Source organism: Nicotiana tabacum, chromosome 3 (genome assembly GCF_000715075.1).
Source record: "Nicotiana tabacum cultivar K326 chromosome 3, ASM71507v2, whole genome shotgun sequence".
In the NCBI taxonomy this organism is placed as follows: domain Eukaryota; kingdom Viridiplantae; phylum Streptophyta; class Magnoliopsida; order Solanales; family Solanaceae; genus Nicotiana; species Nicotiana tabacum.
The window spans coordinates 31,142,710-31,163,148 of record NC_134082.1 but is presented as its reverse complement, the minus strand read 5'-3'; the positions used below and the strand labels follow the sequence as shown (position 1 = coordinate 31,163,148).

General features: G+C 37.0%; 1 long non-coding RNA gene and 1 pseudogene across 1 annotated transcript; one reads left to right on the top strand and one right to left on the bottom strand.

Annotated features, from left to right (window-relative positions):
* Nucleotides 1-373: 373 nt before the first annotated feature.
* LOC142174745 (uncharacterized) lies at nucleotides 374-1,997 on the bottom strand. The gene is made up of 3 exons (XR_012703792.1): nucleotides 1,940-1,997; nucleotides 1,543-1,609; nucleotides 374-884 (listed from the first exon to the last, which is right to left on the bottom strand). It is a non-coding gene; the product is annotated as an uncharacterized LOC142174745 (long non-coding RNA).
* Nucleotides 1,998-9,927: 7,930 nt separating this feature from the next.
* On the top strand, nucleotides 9,928-12,760 carry LOC107819605 (small ribosomal subunit protein uS17-like; annotated as a pseudogene).
* The last annotated feature ends 7,679 nt before the right edge of the window (nucleotides 12,761-20,439 follow it).

Here is a 20,439-nt window from a genome sequence, read left to right as displayed (position 1 = left end):
ATTGGCTTGCTTTACTCATATTTGATATCATGATCAGACTTAAGAAAATTAAATAATCATATTGAACTATTATGAAAAGTTGAATTACATGATCACCCGTGGTCATCTTTTATTCATGTAAATATTCTCTTTTTGTTGTTATTATTATGTCGTGATGCATCTTAATTATAGTATATCGCATGCATGTGCATAAGTTTGAAGAGTAGGATCTTAGGGGAAGTTGAGGATTATGTGTCACGACCCAATTTTCTAACCCGGTCGTGATGGCGCCTCTCGTGAAGACAAGGCCAGCCAACTAACCCAAATCGTATCTTTAACAATTATTAAACATAAATGAATAAATAAATACAGCTTAACGATAATAATAACCAGTGTTTAAAGCCCAACATAACCCGACCGGGGTGTCACAAGTCACGAGCATCTAAAGAAATCCTGAACACAACTACAGGGCCAATAATATACAAAATTAAATTCTAAAATTCTAAAGACAATGTCCGGTGCCGCGAACGCTGGCGGTAACCTTGCTTAGCTACAATAGTAATACCTTCAATGAGCTAATATCCCACTACCGGGTGATCAATACCTGCAGCTGCACGCGAGGTGCAGGGAGCAAATTGAGTACTCCGACCCAGTGAGTAATAAAAGTAACTACAGTCCGAAGATAAGAAAATCCAGTAAATACACAAAAGTAAGCTAAACTCCAAATATACAGCAACATATGGAGCTGAGCAGCTAAACAACAGTATAAATACAAATACATGAATGCAATGCAATGCATATGATGGTACATTCTAGTACCCACTGCGGCGTGCAGCCCGAGCCATCCATATTTATTTATCGTCGACGTCGCTCACTGGCGGTGTGTACAGACTCCGGAGGGGTTCCTACAGCCCAAGCGCAATATCTTGGTCAGTTATTGTTACCTGACCGGTCAGCCATTGTTACCTGACCAATTTATATCATACAGTGCCATTGTTACCACTGTTCAAGTATATCATCCAGTGTCATTGTTACCACTATTTCAAGTATATCACACAGTGTCATTGTTACCACTGTTTCAAGTATATCACACAGTGTCATTGTTACCACTGTTTCAAGTCACTTTATAATCAGTCCAAAAAATAATATAATAAGCCCCTTGGGCATTTACAAAACAGAAGTTCCCAGCCCGGAATACATTTAAAAATATCATTTAAGTTTTCAACACTTAGAATTATGGCTGAGTTTGCAAAACAACATTTAAAACCTTGGACTGAAATTAAATGATATGCAAATCATGCTAAGCAGTAATATCAATCCTCGAAGGATTTTACAAATCGGCACAAGACCCCAAACATGGCATCAAGCCCAGTAATATCAATGAAGTATGTGTATCAATCACCAGTATAGTATATACATCACACGGGATGGATCAAGTCACAATCCCCAATAGTATCCGACCCCGCACTCGCCATGGAGTGCATGTCACGCCTCAATATAGCGTTACGATGTGAAAGTCCGGGGTTTCAAACCCTCAGAACATCATTTACATCTATTACTCACCTCTAACCGGCCGTAGACTAGTCCGCAATGCCCTTTCCTCTTGAATCGACCTTTTCGCGCGTCGAATCTAGTCAAAACCATAACGAATACATTACAATAGGCTAAGGGAATATAACCCAATCGAAAAGACTCAAAAAATGTCGAAAATCCCGAAATTAGCAAAACCCGAGCCCCGGGCCCACTTCTCAAAATCCAGAAATTTTTACATCAAAATGTTCCTTATATCGCCACGAGTCTATACATACCAAATTCACAAGAATCGGAGTCCATTTGACCCCTCAAATCCCAAATTTAGAATTTCAATTTCAAGCCCTATTTTCTTACAATTTGGCTATATTTTCATGAATTTCAAGGATGATTGCACAATATAATCATGTATTTAGTTCATAGGACTTACCTCCAATCACTTCCCGTCAAAACCCCTTCAATTCCCGTCCAAAAGCTCTCAAGGTTGCCCAAAAATGGTGGAAAAATGGGTTGGGTTCGCGAATGAAATGTTAATATTTCGGAAGTACTGTTCACGGGTCACTATTCACGACACTGTTCACGGGGTCACTGTTCGCCCGTCACTGTTCACGGGTCACTATTCACGACACTGTTCACTGGTCACTGTTCACCCGCGCAGTTACTGTTCACTGCTGCAGAAAATACAACAGCTTTTTATGAAATTTGCAGCACAGCCATTTTTTTACTAAAATGATTCTAACTCTATCATACAAACTCGTAATTAGACGATTCTTGTTCCTATGAGTCACAAATAATAATACGAACACAACCCTTCAATCGAAACTCAATTCAGAGCTCGTTTGCCCAGTTCAATACCCATTTCGCTCGTTAAACAATTAACTCACATTTCATGTCAAAAACCCAATCGTGACTTGATGAAATTAAACAAAAATTTCCAGATCAGTCATATAATTCATGATTTAAATTCTGGAAGTCTCGAAATCAAATTTGAATCTCTAGAACTACAAATGAACCTTTAGATCATTACATTTATGCTCAAAACGGCAAAAATCTACCAAAAATGACCCGTTGGGCATCCGAAACACACCCGAGGCCAGTGGGACCTCAACCAATCATGCCCACATAATTCATAACATCATTAAAACCTGCTACAATCATCAAAACACCTCAAACAATATCAAATTATCAAAAACTCATCGAATTCAAGCCTAAGTGTCCAAAAACTTCCAAAAATACACTTTCGATCAAAAACCTGACCAAACGATGTCCGAATAACCTGAAATTTTGCACACACATCACAAATGACATAACAAAGCTACATCAACTCTCGTAATTCCATTCTGACTCCCGGATCAAAATCTCACCTATCAACCGGAATTCACCAAAATACTAACTTTGCCAATTCAAGCTTAATTCTACCCCGGTTATCACAAAAATATTCCGGACACACTGCTAAGTCCCAAATCACCTAACGAAGCTATCCGAACCATAAAATTTGCATTTCGAGCCCTCTAACATATAAGTCAATATCCGATTGACTTTTCCAACTTAAGCTTCCTTAAAAGAGACTAAGTGTCTCAAACCTTACCAAAACTAGTCCGAATTACTTCAAATTTTGCACACAAGTCACATTCGATATTACGGACTTGCACCAACTTTCAGAATCGCATTCCGACCCTGATATCAAAATTTTCACTTCCGGTCGAATTTTCTCAAAAACCTTCAAATTCCTATATTTAGCCAAATGACTTCAAAATGACCTCCGGACATCCGAATTCACTTCCGATCGCGCTCCCAACTCCAGAATCACCATTCAGAGTTATTCCTAGACTCGGAATCCCAAACGGACATCTATAACTCTGAAATGCCTTCCAACCCAAGTTTATGAAATTCTTCTAAAATACTAACTTCCACAATATACGCCGAAATGCTCACGGGTTATCCAAAACCAAATCCGGACATACGACCAAGTCCAAAATCATCATTCGAACATGCTGGAACTTTCTGATCCCAATTCCGAGGTCGTTTACTCAAAATTCCAATCTTAGCCATTTTCTTCAACTTAAGGTTGCCGCAACGAAAAGTTTCTTTCCAATTTGACTCCGAATTTCTTGGAATTCAATTCTGACCATACGTATAAGTCAATATACCTAAAATGAAGTTGTTCATGACTTCCAACTACTGAACGATGCGCTAGAGCTTAAAACGACCGGTCGGGTCGTTACATTATGGAACTAAGGACATTATAAGCGTATATTGGTTATTGATTATTGATGGTGATATGATTGGCGCTTGGACTTGGATCCGTCCCTCCGGAGTCAGGCAATCACCCATGTTACTTTGGGAACTATGAGCATAAGCACCCAGATTGGTACTTGAATTTGGACATGTGACTAGTGTCAAGCACATGGATTTGTGTTGTGAGGTATTAAGAGTGGGCCACGAGCATGCATTTACATCCTACACTTATGCAGTAGCTTTTATATAAATGTTGATCGATTTACATTATGTTTATGCAAAAAAATGAGGTATTTGACATCGTATTCTATCTCTTTATTTGAAAAGCATGCCTAAATTCTATATTTAATGTATATTTACTTTATGTACATATTTGATGGTACCATGCCTTAATTCATGTCCTGTTTATGCGTTTACTTATTTAGTGGACTGTTAGTAGGTGTTAGTGTCGATCCGTCGTCACTACTTTTTCGAGGCTAGACTTGATACTTACTAATTATCATGGTTTTATACTCATATTATACTTCTACATATTTTTGTGCAGATTCCGAGGCATGTACTAGTACTAACCATCTAGGAGTGTAGGAACATACTTCGAGACTTCGTGGTGAGTTGCTCTATTTGATTCGATCTACAACACATGAAGTCCCCCAACACATCTTGGTATTATACTCATATTATACTTCCGCATATTTTTGTGCAGATTCCGAGGCATGTACTAGTATTACCCATATAGGAATGTAGGAACATACTTTGAGACTTCGTGGTGAGTTGCTCTGTTTGATCTAATCTACAACACATAAAGTCCCCCTTTCCTACTTATCTACTCCTATCTTTTTACTTCTTTTCAAACAGATGTAGTTGTTCAGTTGAGAGAGTTTATTCATGTTAGATGATGTGAAACCAAGTTTTGAAAGTTTGTACGACAATTGTGATCGTGTTTAGATCCCGTCTTAGACTTATGTATTATGATTTTCTTTTGAGACTTATTCCGCTTTCTTGTTCATATTATAACTTTGTTAATGACTTAATAGTTGTCTTTTATAATTGTTGTTGAGTGTTGGCTTGCATAACAAACGAGTTTGGTGCCATCACGACCCAAAGCTGCTAGGGTTTTGGATGTGAAAGAAAGTGGTACTCCCTCCGTTCCAGTTTATGTAAACCTATTTCCTTTTTGGTCAGTTCCAAAAGAATGACCCATTGCTAAATTTGCAAATAATTTAGCTTAAACTTACAATTCTACCTTTAATAAGAAGCTTTTATAACCACACAAATACTCTGGGTCCTTTTTTGACTTATTTAGGACCACAAATTTCAAAAGTCTTCATTTTTTCTTAAACGCTGTGCCCACTCAAACAGGTTCACATAAGTTGGAACGGAGGGAGTATGGTTTATGAATGGGAGAGAAAGAGGAATAAGATAATAAGAATCTACACGTAATCTCGAAGAAGAATAGAGGAATCACTATTAAATTAAATACAAGTTTTTGTTTAAATATGCTATATATTTTTTAAAATAGTCTATTATTGAAATAATCAAAAATCATATAATATATTTTCATATTTGACTTACACTATAAAATTTTCTTTAAATTCTGATTTGATCCACTGGACTAACAGTGACATAATCTAAAAGTGGCCTCAAGAAGGCCATACTTTTTTTTAATAAATCCATTCACCCAGGCTATACTGACCTGAGGTGATGGGGAATTTGGCAAGACCCCTATCTGGCTATAAAAGTATCCAAAAAAAAAATACTCGGAGGAGGATATAAACCTTAGCCTCCAAAGAAACATGAAGAGTGAGAAACCTCACCCTGATATAGATAGCAAAAACTATATCTTTTAGTTTAAGAGAGGACTCCTCTCTTGTATTACAGATGGAGGCCGAAGCATATGCTATTATGATTAATCCTAAATAATCAGAGCTAAACATTATAAAAAAGATAGTGGCTGCTCTTTGTTCTTATTCTGAAGTGGACATAGCCTCTTTGGTCATTCTTCAATAAAGCTTTAACATTCCTGGATAATGAGATAGCTTGAGTGAAGAACCTTTCCTATCTATGCATAAGTCCAATGTTGACAAGTTTATCAACTACGATATTAGCTTCTCTGTAACAATGTTAAACTTGACATCTGCCTTGCGCCATTAAGTGCCTAATCTTCTGGATATGTTTTTTAACTTGAGCTTGAGTCTTGTTGATCCCATTGATCATGTTAACAAGCAATAGAGAATCAAATTCAATTACTAACTCATTAAAGCCATTGTCAATATACCAATGAAGTCCTATAAGTAATGTCATGCATTCAGCTATGTTATTGTTGCAAGTACCAAAATATGAGTAAAAAGCCATGATCATGTTGCCATTCTTATCTCTAAGAACGCCTCCTCCTGTTGCCTCTATTGGGTTGCCTTTACAATATCTATCAGTGTTAAGCTTCATGCTAGGATGATTAGGCTTGTCCCACCTAATAATCTTGATATCAATCTGTTGCTTAGCTCTTTCCACCTTATTACAAATCTCATTCCAATTAACATTAGCTTTGAGTGTAGGAAATTGGCTGTTAAGAATAAGGCTAATCAACCAGGTAACTTGTTTGATTTTTCACTAGTGGGATAAAAGAATATCTTCAAATTTATGGCTACACCTATTTTCCCAAATCTACTAACATACCACAGTGAGAATACATCGAAGGAAAAGTTCATGTATCTTGATTTTAGATTTTTTCAGCTATCAGTGAAACATCATAGTTCTAACAGAGTCCCTTTGATATGGAATACCACAAGAATTACGGAAAAATTCCCAGATCCTAGTCATTTCTCCTGTACAAAACAAATGGTCAATAGTTTCATGTTTGATATCTCTACAACAATAGCGACTAGATGGTCCATGATACCCAAATTTAATAATTTCATCATCAATATGAAAAGGACACCTTGCAAGGAATCTTAGAATGACATATCTTTAGAGCAGAAAGAGATTCATTTCTAGCAATCCTCAGTAGTTCCCATACAGACTTGCATGTAAATTCACCATTTTGATCTAGCATCCACAATGGATAATCATTTTTATGTGGCTCCATGTTAATCTTCATGATTTGTTGGGAGCATTTTCATTCCATGTCCCAGATTCTAGGAAGGAAGATACTTTTATCTTTTTAGATCTGTAACCTTATGGAAGCAACTTAGCTAGAGCACCTAGTTCTAACCAATTATCACATCAAAAGGATAAGTTACCTTTGCCAACCTTCCAGAGAATGTGTTCACATTTGTTCCTGATATCAGTGAGCCTTTTCCAAGCATGAGAATCCCCATTAGTCCATTTCTTAGCCATAAAATGTGACCTTTTGCAATATTTACCCTCCAAGAATTTATTAAGCAAGGAACACTTTATTCTAAAGTTCGACTAATTCTTGGAAGAAAAGGCATTACAAAATCCTTGAATAGTTCTTAAACCAACTCCCTCCTCCTTAGTGGGGAAACATAATTTTCTCCAAGCTATCCAATGATGTTTATTCTTACCTTCAGATTCACCCCACAAGAAATTAGCAATACTCTTCTCCATTTGATGTATACAAGTTTTAGGAGGTTGAGTAACCGATATGATGTGAAGAGAAAGAGATGCTAAAACAACTTTGGTGAGCACAACTTTTCTCCAAAAGATAAGGATTTAGTGTGCCAATTAGTGATCATATTAGACACCTGGACAACTAATTCATTGAAATATATGATTTTCTTCCTGCTAGTATAAATGGGGCATCCAAGATATTTGAAAGGACGATGTTATTGTTCAAAATCAGTTTTTTATTTCACTTCCTGGATGAAGGTATTAGCGGTATTTGTGTGCACTACAAAACCCGATTTTCTCTTGTTTACTAGTTGCTTAGAAATATTTTCATAGACTCCAAATTTATGCATCATCATGGCCGTTGATGTATGTTCACCAGAGATGAAGAGAATAGTATCATCGGCATAACATAGGTGTGTGATAGGAGGGCTTTTTCCTTTAGTAGAAAAAGGAACAAAAATATCACCTACCAATTGATCCATCAGTCTAGAAAGCAATTAATCCCCAATAAATAAAAAAGGGGATAAAGGATCCCCTTGCTTCAGCCCCCTCGTGGATTTAAAAAAATTATGCCTTCCTCCATTGATATTTGATGGAATACCATGTCAATCCAAACCTCTAAGAATCACATGTGCCTGAAAACTTGACAGAAGAATACCCACGAGACCTTGCCATATGCTTTAGTTATATCAAGTTTTAAAGCTACATTAGCATGAGGGTCTTCTTTACTCATATTGTGTACCATATCCTGAGTCAACGTAATATTCTCAGTAATATATCTTTCTTTCATAAAACCAGTTTGATTCTGACAGATGATCTTGCTCAATATAGTAGTAAGTCTACTGTTAATAAATTTTGATAAAAATCTTACCGAAAAATTACTTAGACTGATTGATCTAAGTTTAGAAAATTCTTGAGATGATCTGACTTTAGACAGAAGGATGAGGCACAAGTGAGATATGGCTCTTGAAATAATGCCTCCATTAAAGAATTCCAGTACCATACGGTATAGTTCTTCAGCAATTATATCACAGCAATGATGATAAAACATTCCTAACATACCACCCGGGCCCGGTGAACTATTAGAGCTCGTAGCAAAAATAGTTTTCTTAAGCTCCTGCATAGTAGGAAACTCACAGAGCATGTCATTATTCTCCCCAGTAATGTTTTTTGGAAGGCATGAAAGACTTAAGAACTCCCTATTATGATTATCATCAGTGAACATCTTTTCAAAATATTTGATTGCTTCTTGGCCAATGTTGTCACTTCCTTTAATCCAATAGCCATCCTCATTTTTAATCTTCTTAAGAGTTAACCTCTACCTTCTTGAGGATATGATTGAATGAAAAATGTGGTATTAAGGTCCCCTTCAGCATGACATTTGATACCTGATTTCTGTTTCCAAAATATTTCCTTAATTTTATATTATCTGGTGAGTTGAGCATTAGCTTCATTGAACCTAACCATGTTAGTCACTGAATTGTCCCGAAGGCAAAGTTCCTCAAGCTCAACCACTTTTTTCTCCTTATCCTTAATCAACTCACATATATCACCAATGGTGTTTTTAGACCACCATGAAAGCTTACGACATGTATTCTTAAGTTTCAGATGAAACTTCCACATAGGTGAACCCTCCAAGAAGGTTGTACAATACAAATAATTTGGTGATGCCGAGTCTATGGTAATCTATACTATCTTAAAAGCACGAACCCCTTAGTGAAATGATGTTTGCTTTTTCTACTCTTTACAAATAAATTTTACATTGGATAAAATTATAACTTAAGTTACTTTCCTAATAATTAGAACTTTAAAATCAACTAAAATTTGATTTATTCAATTTTTTCTTATTTAAAATACATAGGAATTCCCACGATTTTAAAACATTACTTTGCCTCATTCATTTTCTTATTTGAACTATAAAACATAAAATAAAAAATAACATCGTGTAAGATTCTAATTGTTAGGAAAGAATTATATACATCATGAAACGTGTACTCACCTTGCATGAACAATAAAGGACTAAAGAATTACGACAACATATTAGCGTATAAGCCAATTGATTATCGGAACATGCAATCAAGTTAATAGGTTGTGCGTCGGCCCTTTGTAAACCATATAGCCTCAACGATGAAGACTATATTAAAAAAACTAATACATTTTTATGAATTTCGGCCTGTTTGAGCAACAATTTTGTTTTTAATTTTTTTTATTGTGAAAAAAATTCTCCTTATTTAAACAATGTAGAAAGTCTTAGTATTTAAGATTTTAAATCACTTAAAATTTTATCTTATACTATTATAATCTCTATCTTTCGACTTTTGTTTCATCAAATTGTATTGTGATCGTTGAGTAGACCAGCTTGTTTCTTATACAATTTAGCCTTATTATTTTGTTCAATTTCATTAAATGACCATAATTTCCTTTGTATATATTGAAAAGGAAAAGTTGCAGACCCTTCAAGATTGTCACATGAGTTTATAATTTTATTTTATAACTTAATAAATATTTAGGTACACGCGCATAGCATGCTGAGACTAGTTGGTAAAAGCTTGTAGAGCAGCTTTGCTTTCAGTTTTGGGTCAGAAATAATATCGGGACAAGGCCCACGGAAATTAGTCGGCTAGAATGATAAACTTGGGCTGAAATAATTAATATATCATTCTTATAAAGAGCCGACGGTTTGCTCAGTGAGTCTCTACTAGGGTTTTGTTCATATCAGCTCATTCAACTTCGCAGCATATCACAACAATGGCTGAGCAGGTAGGTCCCCTTTTCTATACTTCGCCACATTCTATTCTAGTAGGGAAATATCATTTGATTAGCTTTTGTTTTGCAGACGGAGAAGGCCTTCTTGAAGCAGCCTGGTGTCTTTCTTAGGTGAGCATTTTGTATATATTTATGTGAATCATTTTCTTCAATTCCAAGAGAAGATTAATGCATAATCAGGTCTCTCTGTCTATATATTTACATGGTCATTTTATAAACGTTAACTTCTACTGAAAATTTGGGAGATTTAAGGCTAAGGTATGCTTTGTAATTGGCTGGCAGCTCGAAGAAGACAGGGAAGGGGAAGAGGCCAGGAAAGGGTGGCAATCGCTACTTTAAGAGCATTGGTTTAGGTTTCAAGACTCCCCGTGAGGCTATTGAAGGTTTATTTCTATTTCATTTTATGTATAACACCGGCATCTTATTGAAATACTGTATAATGAATGATATTCTAGAAAGCTTTCAATTGATCTATCATGTGCTTCCTTGTTCCTAGAAGTGGCAAACGGCGGGTCGGGTTGGATATGGTTCGGGTTGAAACGGGTAATTGAAAAACGGATCAATTATCCGACCCGACCCATATTTAATACGGATAAAAAACGGGTTAACCGACGGACAATATGGGTTACCCATATTATCCATGACTTATTTTTGGGAGAATTTTTAATCTCTCTAACTTAAGGAACCCCCAATTTGAGGCTTTACAAATCTAAAAATTAGATCCATTGGTTATCCATTGGTTACTCATTGCTTATCCACTTTCTAAATGGATAATATGGTTCTTATCCATATTTGATCCGTTTTTAAAAAGTTCATTATCCAATCCATTTTAGTGGATAATATGGATGGTTAACTGTTTTCTTTGAACCATTTTGCCACCCCTACTTGTTCCCTTCTGCAGTTTGTTTTTATTCTTAGATATTCTATATCTGCAGTTTAAATTTTGAATTAGGTGGAATTTGTTGAGATTGCACAGCGTAGTTGGTTACATTAGAATTTTGTTCATTCAGAAGTCATATTCATTCACAGTGTTGCAGCCAAAGTTGTTATGCTGTTTGGATAATCATCATGCCAATGAAGAATGATTGTTTCATGCATATGAGTGTAATCTGAGTATTGAGTGAAGCGGCTATTCTTTCTAATGATGAAATTGTGATCTCTGGCGGGACAGATGGTGGTCTATGTAAGATAGATCCAATTGATTATCTTGCCTTCATTGTTTGAGAAAGTTACCAAATTATTAACAAGTAACCAAGAGGAGCTCTTAAGTGTAACAGCCGACCAAAATAAGGTGTTTGAATTGACTCCGGCAGATGCACCTTGATTCTATGTGCTGCTTTGAGAGAACTAGGTGATCTCTGTAAAGTTCCCTTGGCCAGATTTCTTGGGTTTAGCAGCGAAAGTTGAAAATTTGTTGTTTTTTACATGATAAGGTACTGATATCTATGCGCCTGCATGTTCTTAGTGCTCTGTAGATTTTGTATTCAAGGACAACTATGTTGATTTATAGGATTTAACATTATATTCTTTATCTTTCTTTTTGTTATTCAGCTAAAACTCTATGAGATTAACAGATTGTGTGAGAACGTGCCTCATATAAACTTCCTGGAGATTCCTGTTTGAAATCTGTTCTTGTACTAAGTTCTTCATCTTGTGTTGTTTCTGTGGAAACCATTTGTATTAGCCCTAATGTTCCTGGGGGAGCAGTTGAGGCAGAATTCTCGCAGAAAAAGTGACAGTTTCTTTAATGTTTTTTCTATGTTATTACAATGGTCACTGCTTGTGAGTTGTGATCAATCGGAGTTGTTCTGCCTAATGGATTGAGATTGTTAATGTGTTCCAGACAATTTCATTTTATGTCTTGTGCATGTCATCCTTGTTAATAGAAACTTGCATAAATTGCTGAAGTAATTGGTTGTTTTAATGTATTGGCAAGGGGAGGCTTAATTCCTGATTTCTGACTGAGAATAAGTTTGATTTTAATTTCTGCATTGCATTCTATCCTGTTGTCTATTTTAATTGTCTTATCTCTCCTGATTTTAGGTTCTTAGATTGATAAGAAATGTCCGTTCACTGGCAATGTTTCTATCAGAGGTCGCATCCTTGCTGGTACATGCCACAGTGCTAAGATGAACAGAACTATCATTGTCCGACGCAACTACCTACATTATGTCAAGAAGTACCAGAGGCAAGACCTTTCTCTCTGTTGTAATTGCTTGCTGCTCCACTAGTGTTTTGTAGATTTCAACATGAGTATTTTTTCAGGTATGAGAAGAGGCATTCTAATATTCCAGCTCATATATCACCATGCTTCCGTGTGAAAGAGGGAGACCATGTTATTATTGGACAGTGCAGGTTTACTATTTTTTCCATTTCTTAGATTCTCGATATTTGTTTTTTTTTCTTTTCGCAACCTGTAGTTAAAATTTTTCTTTCTCGACAGGCCTTTGTCCAAAACTGTGAGGTTCAATGTGTTAAAGGTGATTCCTGCCGGGTCAGCTGGTGGGGGGAAGAAAGCATTTACAGGAATGTGAGCTTAGGTTATGAGTTTGTTGTTATTTATGGAGAATCAAAAGGGGATGATGTTAACACTTATCTTTTGAAAAAGGTGTATTCATAGACTTGAATTTTTCTTTGGCTAAACTTACTACATTAGTATCGACGAGTTGAAATTTCTGGGTATTCTTCGCTTAATCACTTGCATGGAGTTCTCTATTTCAGTAAAATCACGTGTGAGCATTTTGCACATTTTTGTAGAGATCTGTCGGTTGATTTGAGTCAAACTCTTGCTGGGAATATTAAAACAATCCGAATTGTCCCTTGGCAAGATGATGAAGCAATTTGGATTGCTAACCAACATGATAAATTTTCCACCAAATCTGCTTGGAAGAATCATAGGAATCCAAATAACATTACTCTTGCTAGGATATAATTTGGTTCCTTTCAAGGTCTCTTTCTTTATGATGAGGCTTCTAAAAAGAAAGCTCCCTACTGATGATTCTCCGATCAAATTTGGGGTTCATGGCCCCTTTGTTATTGTTCTCGAGAAAATATGGAAACTATTAATCATCTTTTTGCTAATGGAGAATTAGCAAGTAACATTTGGGGATATTTCTCTAATGCTTGTGGTATCCCACCATGGTAATGAGATGGTGGCTATTAAAGCCAAGAAACAAAATTCATGATCTAATTTTGCAGTGACTGCTTTCTATTATTTTGTGAGAAAATTGAAAATTCAGATGTTCTCACAAATATGAAGGCATCAGATTTTACTCTAGAAGGGTGATTGATCAAGTCACCCACATAATAAGACTCATTTTGATTGCTCAATTCCCCTCTGTCAATTTTTCCCCTACAATGCCATACATCTGTGAATTAGTTGACAGACTCAAACCAAAGCTTGATATTAAGCTAGTCAGATAGATCAAACCTCCACAGAATTGGTTAAAGCTTAATGTTGATGGTTGTAGTAAAGGTAATCCAGAAAGTGCAGGGGCAAGAGGTATTATTAGAGATCACACTGGCCACATTATCATGGCATTTGCAGCCTACTTGGGGAATTGCATTAATAACATGGGTGAAATACTTTCTTTAAAAACTGGGTTGAGATGGTATCTTCAACATGGATTCATTAATGTTTCTATTGAATCTGACTCACTTTTACTTATCGAAATGATCAATGGCAACATCATCCCTTTTTTGGCAAATTAGAGAAGAGATCATTCAAGTTCAGAATATGACCTCACAAGGTTTCTTTCAACTCGAGCACATTTTAGCATATCAACTTGCTAACTTGGGGAAAGCATTAAACAGAACACTTTATTCACTGAGGATATCACCTTACCTAGACAGGTAAAATCCACAATGAAGAATGAGGCTAATGCATCTCCTACATTCAGGATTAGAGTGAAGAAAAGTGTCTTCATTTTTTTTTATGTAGGATGACTCTCTTTACGCCACTAAGTTTCTTAATATTTAGGGACGTTTGGCCATAAGAAAATTTTCACTTTTTTCGGGATTAGTGTTTGGCCATGAAAATTTTAACTTTTATTTGAAGTTGAATTTCAGAATTTTTCGAAAGTTTGAAAAACTCCAAAAAGTTTTTCAAAATTTTTACTTCTAACTCATTCACAAAAATTCAAAAACAGCTCTAAATTGTATTCATGTCCAAACACAACTCTAATATTCAGCTGAAGTATTTTACAACAGAAAAGATATATAATAGTGACGGCAGAAATTTTATAGCCCAACTCAACTAATAGCCTGTTTGGTCAAGCTGCAAAAATCAACTTATTTTGAGAATAGCTTTTCTCAAAAAATACTTTTGGTGAGAAGCAGTTTGTGTTTGGCTAATTAATTTGAAAAGCACTTCTGAGCAACAATTAGTCTTTGGCCAAGCCTTAAAAAACTGCTTCTAAATGTATTTTTCTCAAAAGTGCTTCTCAAAAAAGTGCTTTTGGAGAGAAACTATTTTTTTCTGCTTCTCCAAAACTGCTTCTGCTTCTCCTCAAAAGCACTTTTTTCCTTCCAAAAGCTTGGCCAAACACCTCAATTTTTTATCAAAAGTACTTTTAGCAAAAAAAAAAGCAGTTTTTGGCAAAAAAAAAGCTAGGCCAAACAGACTATTAGTCAATCTCTTTTGGAAGTAAAACAGTAACTTGAGGAGTCACTCCCCATCTTAGCTTCTTTCTTCTACACATTAGTCCTTTGCATATTTAGTACAAGATGTTAGGCTTTTGTCCCCCTCTATGTAATCTTTTGACTTATTAATGGAATTAATACCCCTTCTTAAAAAAAAAAAAAATTACTCCAACTAGATTATTTGGCTTTGTCAGTCTCCTGTTTTCTTGCAGTCCACCAGATTTATCCTTGATATTTATGTTGAAAATGAATAATTGTTGAAATTAGTTGCTGGGAACATTTGTTTGGAACCAAATGCTTTTCCGCTTCAAGTGATCTGGTGTTTCGCATAGTGAAAGCGATTGATCAACATTTGAAAAAGCAAGCTATAGATATCGATAGTCGTTGGGTGTTATGCAAATGGTATATGTTTACTCTTTCAGTACCAATTTATGTAATTCATTTTCTTTTTAGTTTATCTAAAAAAAGATTTTTTTTTATATTTAAAAATTGTTAACTATAAATTACTTATTTTATCCTTAATAAAATAATTTAGTCACATAAATATCTATGGCTTACTTTGGATCACAAGTTTTAAGCTTTTCTTAAAGTTCGAGCTTACTTAAATTATATCAAATAGATCATATTCATGTAATACTTATGTATAGTATATACTATGGTTAATTCAATCAATAGATAGACTTGTGATCTTTCATAAATTTATAGAATTTTTATTTAGCTATACTAATTTATAACTTATTTACCCTCACTAATGAAATTTTAACTTAATTATAAGTTGATATACAATTTACTTATTATATACAAATAAGTATTGTAGATTGTAGCCTTTTAGTGTGGAAACCGAATTCTACACATTCAGTAATCTCCCTCATCGCCTTTCTCTCTCTCTATTCTTTCTTTTGCCGTATCTTTTCTTCTTTGGATCTTCTATGCTTCTTTTCTCTTTCTCATCTCCTTTTTCTTTTCTTCTTCGGACAATTCAATAATGAATTCTCATCACTAGCGAACTAGTCATTGTCTGCTCCCCGGCAGCCATTGAAAGCCATAAAAAAGTTTTGATTTTGAATTTGAGTTTTTTAAATTTATTATTTGTTTGGATTGGGTGTTATTACAAATGTTCGACAATGTTTTTGGAGTTTATATGTCACGTCCTTAGTTGTTAACTAAGTACACATGCGGAACTTGACAGTTCGCTCACGATCTTGCACAACTTGCTCACGTTCTTGCTATGTCAAGTCAGCCTTACTACACTCAAGATCGCTAAGAGAATGGAAGAAAGAACACAAGATAATTATTAAAGGAAGCTTTGTATTGGAGAGAACTTGAATTGTTTGTTTAGTGAATTACAAATGAATGGCCCCCTTTATATACTAGTCTCCTAGGGGCTAGTATGTAAATATTAATTATTACACAAGTCCTTGATATTTACAAGAATTTGGCTTTCTCTAGAATTCTCTACAAGCCTAGAAGATTCCAAGGACTTTCCTAGCAAATACATAAGGATCTAGGTTTTTTTTGGTAATTATAGTTTTCATTAATAACCAAAAAGTATTTACAAATCGATCAGACTTTATACTCAGTCTGATTTTTCTCTAAACATTTAACTCTCTGTATATCCTCCTACTTACTGACTATTAAACTCTAACTACCTAGGAAATTTACGTTGTTGGAGCATCCTCTTAATAGTACTATTAGCTCGAACATGACAAATATAAGAAATCTCTCTAGCCACTGTGTCCTCTGAAGTCTCCTTTTGCTAAAAAATCCTTTTGTTTCTTTCCGTCCAGATTGCATACACATATTCTGTGTATATCATCTTTACTATTCTTGATTTGGCAGTCTTCCCTTTGGTGTTTTATTCTATCCAGTGCTGCATCTGGCTCCATGTATTCAAATTTCTCCAGGTGATCTGTATCCATTGCATAAGCTTCTGATATATATATCTTCCTATTGGGCATTCAACAAATAAATGATCTCTTGTTTCTGCCATTGTTTTGCACATAACACATCGACTATCAACTTGAATTACCCATTTTTCTAATCTTGTTGCTGTTAGTAATCTGTTCTACTGCTGCAACCAAGTGATAAACATTGCCTTTGGTCTTGCTTCATTGTTACACATGATGTTTTTCCATGTTACTTTAGGCAGGTCCCTAACCATTTTCAGATAAATATACCTGATCATGCTTTTAGTCTTCATAGCTTCTGGCTGCACATATCCTAGATTCTCTCTTGTCTTGAATATCTTCTTGACCATCCAACTAGCTTGTAGGGGAATAGTCATACTCTCCAATATTTGGGCTTTTATGTAGTATTCATGAATCCACTTAATCCATAGAGTGTCTTTTTTGTTCTTCAAGTCCCAACAAGTTCTAATTATGGTAGCTTTGTTCCACAACTTGAGGTTAGTGAGGTTCAACCCACCTGATGCTTTAGGTAAACACATCCTGCTCCAAGCTACCAATGATTTCTTGGTGATTTCATTGGTTCCTGACCAGATATAACTTCTACAATATCCTTCAATTGCTTTCATCAACTTAGCAGTAATACTGAATAATTGTGCCTAATATGACTGAATGCCAAATAATACTGATTTCACCAACTGTACTCTCTCTGGGTATGATAATTTCTTTGCAGTCCATGAGGATATTCTTGCTGCGATCTTGTGATTAGGGGTTGCCATTCCACCAGTTTTAGTTTATAAGGATCTAGGTTCTTCCTAAAGAAATGTCCATACTTCTCTAGAATCTTCTCACAAATGCTAGCCTTCTTCTTATGTAAGCTTCCACATGACATTAATATATGCCAAATGATGCCTATGTGGCATGATGACATGGCGGGTCAACACACTCTCCCCCACCCAATATTGCGATGACCGCGGCGTAATGCTGCTGCATAAACTCTCGGATCTTATCTTTGAATTGCCACAAGTCTTCATATCGTTCCCACGTGGCCTCCTCCGGTGATTGCCCTTTCCAATGGACGAGGAACATAGCAGTGGCTTTTTTCCCTTGTTTTTTCCTGGCCTGGCAATCTATGATAGCCTCAATCTCCCGATCATGCGAGGCGGTGATAGTCATTGGCGCTCGACTTGATTGGACCCTACTCGGATCATCCTTATATTCATGATATGGCTTAAGCATGCTGGCATGGAAGACAAGGTAGATCTTAAGATACGATGGCATGTCAAGCTTGTATGAGATCTTACCTACCTTGGAGACGATCTTAAATGGCCCCTCGTACTTGCGGATCAGATTCTGATGCATGCCCCGTAGTGCCTTGAACTGTCTTGGGTTAAACTTCACCATGACCATGTCCCCAACTCTATAGTCTGTGGGACTCTACTTACGGTCCGCAAACTTCTTAATCTTCTTAGCTGCCTTATCCAAGTAGGACTTAGTAGTGTCGAGCTGCTCCTCCCATCCTTTGGCCATATAATAAGCCCCCCAAACTCTTTCCCTCAAACGTGGCTGGTAATGAATGTAGAGTTTGTGGTTGTTGGCATGTGGCTAGCTCAAATGGTGTCCGCCTCGTGGACTCACTCCGCTGCAAGTTATAAGAGAATTGGGTGATGTTTAGGAGCCTTGCCCAATCTTTCTGATGCACGCTTACATAATGCCTTAAGCATTATGTTTGTCCATCCGTCTGTGGGAGGAAACTAGTAGAAAAGTGCAGTTCCATGCCAAGTATGTCGAACAACTCTCTCCAAAAGTGTCTAGTGAAGCGGGGGTCCCGATCACTGATGATATGCCTGGGTAAGCCCCAATAATTTACCACATTCTTAAAGAATAGCTTGGCGACTTCCTTAGATGTGCAACCGGTGAGGCGGCCATAAAAGTGGCATATTTGGAAAATCTATCCACGACCACCATAATAGTACTATAACCGTCGGACTTCGGTAGGCAAGTGATAAAGTCCATATTCACGCTCTCCCATGGACGCTCTGCAACTGGTAGTGGCTTCAAAAGTCCTCCGGGTTGTTGTTGTTCAACCTTGTCCCGTTGAAAGACAAGACAAGTCTACACATAGCACTCTATGTCATCTCGCATGCGTGGCCAATAGTAGACTGACTCAACCAAGGCCCTAGTAGAACGTTGACCTGGATGGCTAGCCCACATTGTATCATGAATCTCCCTTATGATCCGTCGTCTAATGTCTCCAAATTTAGGCACGTAGACCCGCCGACCTGTGGTAAGTAGTAGGTCGTCTTCTATCCAAAACCGTCTTGTCTTGCCTTTGTTGGCTAACTCGATAATCTGTTTGGCTGCTGGATCATGCTGAATGCCTTCTTTTATAGCCTCCCGAATGTTCCATCTCATTGAAGTGATTGCAGCAAGCTCGACTTTCTTGCTCAAGGCATCGACTACAGTGTTACCTTTGCCCGGCTTATACTCCAACGCATAATTAAACTCGGTTAAGAAATCCTGCCACCTAGCCTGCTTTGGTGTGAGCTTCTTCTGTGTCTGAATGTAGCTAGTAGCCACATTATCAGTATTGACCACGAACCTCGACCCGAGCAGATAATGTCTCCATGTACGAAGGCAATGCACAATGGCAGTCATTTCCTTGCACCGTGTAACACTGCTCCGTCTCATTTAACTTGCGACTCTCAAATGCTATGGGATGCTTATTCTACATCAGAACACCCCCAATGGCGAAGTCTGAGGAATCTGTGTGCACCTCAAATGTCTTGGCAAAGTCAGGTAACGCCAAGACTGGCTCCTCTGTTACAGATGCTTTAAGGCATTCAAACGCCTTTTGACAATGCTCCGTCCAAACCTATGGCTTGTTCTTCTTTAGCAACTCAGTCAATGGTGCGGCCTTTGCTGAGTATCCACTAATGAATCGATGATAGTAGTTAACAAGGCCAAGGAAGGATCTCAACTTAGTTACCTTTATAGGTGCCTCCCACTCCTGGATAGCATGTACCTTAGCCTCGCCCATGCATAGCTCGCCATTGCTAATGACATGGCCCAAAAAGTGCACCTTTGATTGTGAAAACTCACACTTCCCCCTCTTGATGTATAGCTCGTTCTCCCACAAGACTTGGAAAACCTTACTTAAGTGCTCCATGTGTTCCTCCAAGGTGTTGTTGTAGATGGCTATGTCATCTAGATAGACTACCACGAACTGATCAAGGTAGGGATGAAAAATCTTATTCATAAGGGCGCAAAATGTGGCAGGTGCATTAGTTAAGCCGAAGGGCATCACCTACCACTCAGAGGCTCCATATCTCATCACACATGTTGTCTTTGGCCATCCCCTTCTGCATTGCGAACCTGGTAGTAGCCCTTTCGAAGATCCACCTTGGTAAAGTACTTGGCTTGCCCAAGTCTATCAAACAAGTCAGCAATGAGCGGGAACGGGTACTTATTCTTTATTGTAACCTTATTAAGTGCTTGGTAGTCTATGCACAAGCGCAATGATCCATCCTTCTTCTTTCGAAAGGTGCCTTTCATGGGCGAATGTGACCAGCATCCAACAACTCTTTCAATTGTTTCTTGAGCTCCTCTAGCTGGGGCAGTGCCATACGATATGGGGCAAATGCGGGTGGCTTAGACCCTGGCTCCAACTCAATCTTGTGATTCACCTCTCGCCTAGGCGGCAAGTGCTTAGGCAACTCCTCGGGCATGACATCTTTATTTTTCTCAAGCAACTTCTCTATGCAAGGTGGCACTATCTCTTGAAAATTCTTATCTTCCTCTAGACTTGCAATAG